Below are 8,640 nucleotides of genomic sequence, written 5' to 3'. Positions count from 1 at the left end.
CCGCCCTCCCGCTCGGGGGACGCCGCGGCGACACCTGGTGGGCACCGGTGGAAGGCATCGCGGCTCGGCTGGGCGCTCAGGTCCCCTCTTCTGTTGGCTGTGGGAAATGGCCCAAGGTTAGACCTCAGAAAGAACTTCCCAGCGCGGTACTACCTCTGTTTCACGCAAATGGAGAGCGCGCTTCTTGCAGAGCACACAGCTTACCCCTTAGGCAACACAGTGAATGCGTAACCAAGGTCCCTGGTGTCGGAGACCTAGCGACCTGCTGCTGATTTCTAGCCAGGAAGGATTTGAGAGCTGCAGTCTTGCCGCGAACTGGATGGGGTGCAGGTCTTGAAGCCGCTTGCCCATAGCAGGTTATAGCAGTTAGGAGCGGGCAGACAGGAGAGGGATTGCCTGGTTTAAAAGCGAACTCTGTACTTCGCGGCTGTGTGACCAGTGCGCAGGTTCATTAACTTCTCTGTGCCTCATCTGTAAAATGGAGTTTATTAAAGTTTCTACTTCTTAGGGTTATTTTAAGGGTAAAATGAGTTCATCTATGTAAAGTGTTTTTTTTTTTGGGGGGGGACAAGCCCTAGACCCTGCTAAGTGTATGGTAAATATTAAGTTGTTAATACACCTTAAAAGACATTTTTACTTGAGTATGTTGCAAAGGAATACAGATTGTGAACGTTTCTTTCATAGCTTATATATGCTTGAGAAAATGGCAAGTGCGCATACCAGAGAATGTCATTTTTATGGGGAAGATAGTGGGCAGAGGAGATCGATAGTTGGCGCTAAAGTTTTTCCAAAGCCTCCTTGGTACTTTGTGAATAGTGGAGGTAAAACACGTGTAAATGTGTGGGACACTAAATGACAAGGTTCAAAGAGGAACCCAAACTATCAGATATCAGCATTGAATGGGAGAGTATATACAAGCAGGGGTGGGGACAATCAAGGAAGCCTTCATGGAAGAAGTGGCATTTGCACTGGGCCTTGAAAAATAGGAGGGGTGGGATCTGACAGGCTATCAGAGAGGTTGTCCAGGGCATTCTTTTGGATGAGAGCTATTGTCTTTCCTTCAGTTAACTGTAAGTCCTTTATTGAGCACCTGTTATGCTTATTCCAGGCGTGGAGAGGCCATGTCCCCCCTGTAAATGATCTGCAGATACATTTGATAGTTAAAACGAAGTGAGGGTTGGGGGTAGAGCCCAGGGATGCTGTTTGATAACATGCTACTGAGAGGATGGCCCCATGCAACACAGAATTATCCAGTTCAGAATGGTAATGGTGCCAGGGCTGAGAAGCCCTCACTAGAGCGAAGGGAAGTGTTTTGGTTAGTAGCCCCAGCCCCAGCCGCTGTTGCACTGATAGTGAGGCCTCTCTCACACCCTCACAACTCTATTACATACTTGGGGAGTTGCACTAGTATTCACCAGTGTGCTTAGCATGTTCTGGCATACAGGAGACCCCGGCACGTGCTCCAAGTTTAGCTCCCTGCGAAGTGGATGTCACTGCCCTGTCTTTGCAGCCAAGGAAGCAGGCTCCGGGTGGCAGAGCAGAGAACATGAAGGCCTCACGATCTGTGCTGAGGTCAGACTGAGAAAGAGACACCTACGATTTTGCTCATATGAGGAATCTCAACAAACAAACCCAATGAATAAATAATCAGAATCAGACCTGTAAACAGAGAACTAACTGAGGGGCGGGGTGGGGGGTGGGTGGAAGTGGAGGGATGGGCAGAATGGGGGAGGGGGAGAGGAAGATCCAGGCCTCCAGTAATGAAATAAGTTACCAGAATAAAAGGCACAGCACCGGGAATGGAGTCGGTGGTACTGTGATAGCGATATATGGGGACAGACGGAAGGGCAGTGGTGAGCACAGCGTGACGTTTAAGCTCTTGGAATCACTGTGTTGTACACTTGAAGCGAATGTAACATTGTTAACTACACTAAAAAAATTTTTTTAAGTTTATTTTAAGAGAGAATTATAATTTATATAATTCATTCTTTAATTTAAAATTTTATTATATACATTTATTAAATTTTATATGTTTTATAGATAATACCTAAATAATTTATATACAGTAACTTATATGCTAATGTGTGTATATTGCATCTACATTTTATCTATGTGCTTTCATATAAATATATTTTATATAAATTTCATGGTTTGTATTATCAATATATCCTTATATGTGTATTTTATGATGTAATATGTATCGCAAATATAGATAAGTTATATATAATTATATAGTCACTCTAGTAGAATCAGTATTATATAGTTATTATATAAACATAGTGTTCGATAATTGGTATGTAGTTATTAATTAACATCAACTATATAATCAATATGATAGAATTATATATAAATATATATACTTCTTGGGGAAAGAGAGCTGACCTCTGCTTACCCCTTCAAAGTCATCCTGTACCCTCTTGCCACACTTCCTGGTCTTTAACCTTGCCTTGCCCTGCTGTGCCTTATGCCTTTGCTCTTGCTGTTCTGGCTGAAGCTCTCTTCCTCCAGCTGATCACAGGGGGCCCCTTCTCTGCAGGCCTCAGTCTGCATGTGCCGTCCTTAAAGAGCCTCTCTCGGACCACTGTACCTAAAGGAGATTTCTCCCTCTGTCCCGTTTCCCTCCGTCACTCCTCTCCATTGATTTCCTCCACAGCACGCCTCCCAAATGGCAAATCCATTGCTCGTTCACGTTTTACCTGCTAACTGAACGTTCGCCACACTACCATACAAGCTCCGCGTCTGTTCTCTTCACCTCTGGTTTCCCCAGCGCTAGGCACGGTGCTGGGTAAGTAGCAGGTGCTCAGTTACTGTTTGCCTGGAATGGATGGATAACCCTGCTCTGTGACCTGCCAGCTGAGCGTCACCTGTAGACTAGGGATACTGGGGGTACCCGGCACACGGTGTGGTGTGAATTAAATGAAAGAGCGTACAGATTTTGTGGTAATGGTACTTGGCTCGTAGTACGATCTCAACGGTTACTCTGCCCTTTCTCTGTCACTGAGTCTTAGGCTCAACTGTGACGTGCTGGGGGCAACCCTGGGCTAGTCATTGAACCTTTGAGACGTCAGAGTTTATTCCATCGAGTATTTTATGGATGCCTGCACACTGTTCTAATGCTGGAGTGTGGCGATGCACAAAATAAGCAAGACTCCTTGGTCTCATGGAACTTACGTTGTAAGATCTCCAGTGGCCGAGATACTCTTAGGTTCTGTGTCAACGCAGGAGCCGGAATGATCTGGCTGAGCTTTGCGTAGACTAGGAAGGAGAATGGCCTACCCTAAGGCTTGGGAGGGGACAGGGGGTTGTCCTCGGCTTAATTTCTTCCAGATCCAGCCAGTTTCGAAAATCACTTGGCGGGTCTTCTTGAACTGTGCAAGTTTGAGAGTTTGCTTGCTACGGCACAACATCTGCAGCTCTTCACTCTGAGAGCACGTCAGAATTCGAGGAGCCAGAGGACTGCCAGGGGAAGCCAGGCCTCCTGTTTTCTGGTCCAGTGCTCTTGCCCTACAGTCTGTTTACAGCCGCAATTTCCCTGGTTTGGGGACGTCAGTCCCAGGAAAGGCTCTGATTGGCTCTGGTGGGATCATAGGCCCGCCCCTTGGAGCAATCGCTGTTGCTAAGGGGGTGGGCTAAGCTGATTGGTCAGCTGCCAGGGGGCAGGGCATATTAGAGGGCGTGGGAGTTTGCCAGGGAGCTAGGAAATAAGCGTTACCTCCGTGCGCCGTCGATAATAAACACTTGTCTCCAACTTCTCATTCCTTGCCTGGCCTCGGGCTTCACCTTCGTGCTCTGTCTCAGAGCTTAACACTGAATTTACCGCCGGGAGGTGACTTCAGCTCTGGGGAAAAGCCAGTCCGTTGCATTTGCTTGGACTGATTGATAAGAGAAATTGCCCAGGAAGTTCTTCTCCGACAGTTGCCCAGGGCAAATTTTTCTACAATGACGGATGAGAAATAGCAGTTTGTCTCAAGAGACTGACTATGGGACCAGAATCTGAATCCAAGTTCTGGAATGCAATTTGATACACGACTCTGAGCTTAAAAGAGATTAAGTTCATAAGATAGTCAACAAATTAATTGGTCAGTAATTCCAAAATATTTTTGACAATACATAAGAAACTTGTGAATTAGTTAAGTAATATGCTAATTATCGACACTTTCAGTAGCCAGAAAAAAGGAGGTTTGGATTTATATGCTAAGAAAGTGTCCCTGCAGGGTCCCTTGGGGCCATGCGTGATTGTGTTTGAACCTTGAGTTGACAAATGAAGAAAGCTTCAGGCAGAGACCTCTCATTGTACAAAACACTTTTAGTGGAGGCTGGTTGAGGGGACAGAGGAGAGAAGCATATGATATATCTGAAGTATTCCTTTAGAGAGTCATTCTTCTTGTTGAATTAGGTTGATGCACCAATAGCCCTCAAGGAAGCAGCCTGATGCAGTAGAAACGTGGGTTTTGTGGATTCAGATGTATTTGCAAGGCAAATACATTAACATATTTAAACATAATTCTTTTTTTTAAATACGAAATTTATTGTCAAATTGGTTTTCATACAATACCCAGTGCTCATCCCAACAGGTGCCCTCCTCAATGCCCATCACCCACTTTCCCCTCCCTCCCACCCCCCATCAACCCTGAGTTTGTTCTCAGTTTTTTAGAGTCTCTTATGGTTTGGCTCCCTCCCTAACTTTTTTTCCCCCTTTCCCTCCCCGTGGTCTTCTGTTAAGTTTCTCAGGATCCACATAAGAGTGAAAGCATATGGTATCTGTCTTTCTCTGTATGACTTATTTCACTTAGCATAACACTCTCCAGTTCCATCCACGTTGCTACAAAGGGCCATATTTCATTCTTTCTCTAAACATAATTCTTATATATGTTTCAGATTAATTAGACAAGTGTTATGGACTGAACTGTGCTTCAAAACTCATATGATGCCATCCTAACCTCTGGTACTCCAGAATGTGACTGGATTTGGAGATAGAGCTTTTATTTCATTTTTTAAAAAGTTTATTTATTTTGAGAGAGAAAGGGGGGGGAGGGGCAGAGAGGAAATCCCAAGCAGGCTCTGCACTGTCAGCGCAGAGCCTGATGCAGGGCTCGAACTCACAAACTGTGAGATCATGACCTGAGCCAAGATCGGACACTTAACCAACCACACCACCCAGATTCCCCTAAAGATAGAGCTTTTACAGAGGTAATTAAGATTAAATGAGGTCATGAAGATGGGGTCCTAATCCAATATAACTGATTTCTTTAAAGGATGAGGAAGAGACACCAAGGCCCCATAAGCACAGAGGAAAGACCATGTGAAAAGGCAGTACAAGAGCCACCTGTTAAGCCAAGAAGAGAGGCCTCAAGAAACCAACTGACACCTAAACCAACACCTTGATCTTGGACTTCGAGCCTCAAGAACTGAGATATATTTCTGTTGTGTAGGCCAGCCTCCTGTGTGGCATTTTTTTAACGGCCACCCTAGAGAAATAGGGAACCAGCAGGAAGGCAGAGCTGGTTTAAAGAGGATGGAAGACTGATCTGGAACAAGATTGTGAAGTCAGACGCACAATCAATTAGTGTCCTTCAGACATGTGCATCTATGGCCTCTGGGTTACCTTCCTAGACAAGAATCGTTTGCATCTTATGACTTTTCTCCCAGGTTACATTCTTGAGATATAATTAATAACTAACAAGTCAAATGTAATCACTGTCATAGAGCAGAGTCCCTCAATAGCAGCACTACTAACATTGTGGACAGGACAGTTTTGTTGTGGGGCTGTCCTGTGCATTTGAAGTTCAGCGGCATACCTGGTCTCTGCCCACTAGATGGCAGTAGTACGTGTTCCCCCATCCAGTTGTGACAGTCAAAAATGTTTCCAGACGTTGCCAAATGTCCCTAGAGGGAGACAGAATTATCACTGCTCTAGTATAAGTTTGAATTAAAAGACCCAAAGCCTTATTTTTGCATTCAGATCCCTGCTCTGCCCCTGGCTATGTGTCCTTGGCCTAGTTTTTAACCTTTGAGTTGTTTTCTTCATCTGTAAAACCGGATGAATACACCTTTCCCTCGGAGGTTTCCCTGAGGATTAAGTGAAACTCTATGTGCCAAACACAGCCGTTAGCAAACTCGAGTCACACGCTTGGCCTCATGGTAGGCCATGCCGCCTTTAGTTAAGAGTTCTATTCAGGGGTGCCTGGATGGCTCAGTTGGTTGAGTGTCTCACTTCAGCTCAGGTCATGATCTCACAGTCTGTGAGTTCGAGCCCCCGCGTCGGGCTCTGTGCTGATAGCTCAGAGCCTGGAGCCTGCTTCCGATTCTGTGTCTCCCTCTCTCTCTGCCCCTTCCCTGCTCATGCTCTGTGTCTCTCTGTCTCTCAATATTAAATACATGTTAAAAAAAAAAGTTATGTTCATACACCTGTGGCCCCCAAGGGCGGAGAGCATCCTGGAACCACTTTGGCTTGCAGAGAACCGACAATGGTCTGTGTCTCGGGGGGCTGCAGGATCATTGAGAAGCTGGGTCCCTCCAGCTGATCTGGGTGCTTCCCCTTACCACTCAGGCAGGGCAGAGGGGTGGGTGGTCTGGCAAGAGGGGAAAGAAGAGGGGGTTACCCTTTCTTTACCCTTGGCCATCACAGCGTGCCAGCTCTCTCCTCTCCTCCAGCCTGATGCACTTGTCACCCCCTCCAGCACTTTCTGTGGGACACAGGGCCCTCCTTGCTCTCTCTCCTCAGCCTTAGGCAAGAGCCTGAGTATATAAGGTCAGGACTTCCAGATGAAAGTAATTGGCACCTTTGTTCTCCTTCTACTTCTGTTTTTCAGAGGTGAACTTGTTGATGAACTGAAATGAATTTATGTGTGTTGTTAAAATATATTATGCTGAGGTAGGAGTTGAGGGAAAGGGAGCTTTGATGGTCTTGACCCCCCTCCCTGAAGGAGACGTCCCTGAAGAAAACTAGTCCAGATCTCTCCAGTGTCCAGCAGGAGGCACCCCTGCCTAGGACCCTGGGACCCAGAAGGGGTTATGCTGGGGTTTCGTTTTCTTTCTTTTCCTTTCCTTTCCTTTCCTTTCCTTTTTTTTTTTTTTTTTTAGCTGCTAAATTTGTGGTATTTTTTTTTATTAAAAAAAATTTCTTGGGGGACGCTGGGGTGGCTCAGTCGGTTAAGCCTCCAATTTCTGCTCAGGTCATGATCTTGAGGTTCGTGGGTTCTAGCCATAGGGCTCTGTGCTGACAGCTTGGAGCCTGGAGCCTTCTTCGGATTCTGTGTCTCCCTCTCTCTCTGCCCCTTCCCTGCTCACGCTCTCTCTCTCTCTCAAAAATAAATAAACTTAAAAATTAAAAAAAAATTTTTTTAATGTTTATTTATTTTTGAGAGAGACAGAGACACCATGAGTGGGAGAGGGGCAGAGGGAGAGAGCAAGACGGAGAATCCCAAGCAGCCTCCTCACTGTCAGCATGGAGTCCGATGTGGGGCTTGAACTCTTGAACCGTGAGATCATGACCTGAGTTGCAACCAAGAGTCAGATGCTTAACTGACTAAGCCACCCAGGCGCCTGTGGTTACGCTGTGGTAATTTATTTTTAATTGTGGGAGAGTTCAGAGCTGGCTCAGCTTAAGGTGGGGACAACTGCTCCCCGTTCCCTGCTTGTAAAACACCAACTGAGAGACAGCCTGGCCTTGGGGCTCTGGACAGGGCCTTGCCAGAGGAAGAGGGAAAGGTAACAGTCTCCGGACAATGAAGAATTGCATCAGAGGTTTCCTGGTGCCGCCCCACCCCCTTTCCTTCCAGCACGCTTGTCCTGCCTGAGTGAAAGCCATGGGAACTAATAGGAACCATTTCTGATGTGAAGCTCCACGAACAATTAGTGAACTCATGTGTGGTCACCATCACATTAGTTAACATATAGTGTAGTCTTGGCTTCAGGGGTAGAACCCAGTGATTGGTCTCTTACCTACGACACCCAGTGCTCATCCAACAAGTGCCCTCCTTAATGCCCATCACACGTCTAGCCCATCCCCCACCCCACCACCCCTCCGGCAACCCTCAGTTTGTTCTCCGTATTCAGAAGTCTCTTACGGTTTACCTCCCTCTCTGTTTTTATCTTATTTTTCCTTCCTTCCCATATGTTCATCTGTTGTGATGCTCAAATTCCACATGTGAGTGAAATCATATGATATCTATCTTTTCCTTACCGACTTATTTTGCTTAGCATAATACACTCTAGTTCCGTCTACATTGTTGCAAATGGCAGGATTTCATTCTTTTTCATCGTCAAGCCATACTCCATTGTATCTATATATACAACACATCTTTATCCATTCATCCGTCGATGGACATTCGGGCTCTTTCCATACTTTGGCTATTGCCGATGGTGCTGCTATAAACATGGGGGTGCATGTGTCCCTTCGAAACAGCATTTTAACCTTTGGATAAATTCCTAGTAGTGCAATTGCTGGGTCTTGGGGTAGTTCTATTTTTAATTTTTGGAGGAACCTCCGCACTGTTCTCCAGAGTGGCCCCACCAGTTTGCATTCCTGCAAAAGAGATCCTCTTTCTCCGCATCCTCGCCAACATCTGTTGTTGCCTGAGTTGTTAACGTTCGCCATTCTGACAGGTGTGAGGTGGTGTCTCATGGTGGTTTTGGTTT

The 8,640-nt window shown here is 46.0% G+C and overlaps 1 long non-coding RNA gene across 1 annotated transcript; it reads left to right on the top strand.

Moving 5' to 3' along the window:
- The first annotated feature begins 2 nt into the window (after positions 1-2).
- LOC123593487 lies at positions 3-5,949 on the top strand. Its single transcript, XR_006710352.1, has 2 exons — positions 3-116; positions 5,256-5,949. It is a non-coding gene; the product is annotated as an uncharacterized LOC123593487 (long non-coding RNA).
- The last annotated feature ends 2,691 nt before the right edge of the window (positions 5,950-8,640 follow it).

This window comes from Leopardus geoffroyi, chromosome D4, assembly GCF_018350155.1.
Source record: "Leopardus geoffroyi isolate Oge1 chromosome D4, O.geoffroyi_Oge1_pat1.0, whole genome shotgun sequence".
Classification (NCBI taxonomy): domain Eukaryota; kingdom Metazoa; phylum Chordata; class Mammalia; order Carnivora; family Felidae; genus Leopardus; species Leopardus geoffroyi.
The sequence above is the reverse complement of the archived record's forward strand: the minus strand, read 5'-3'. Positions and strand labels throughout refer to the sequence as shown.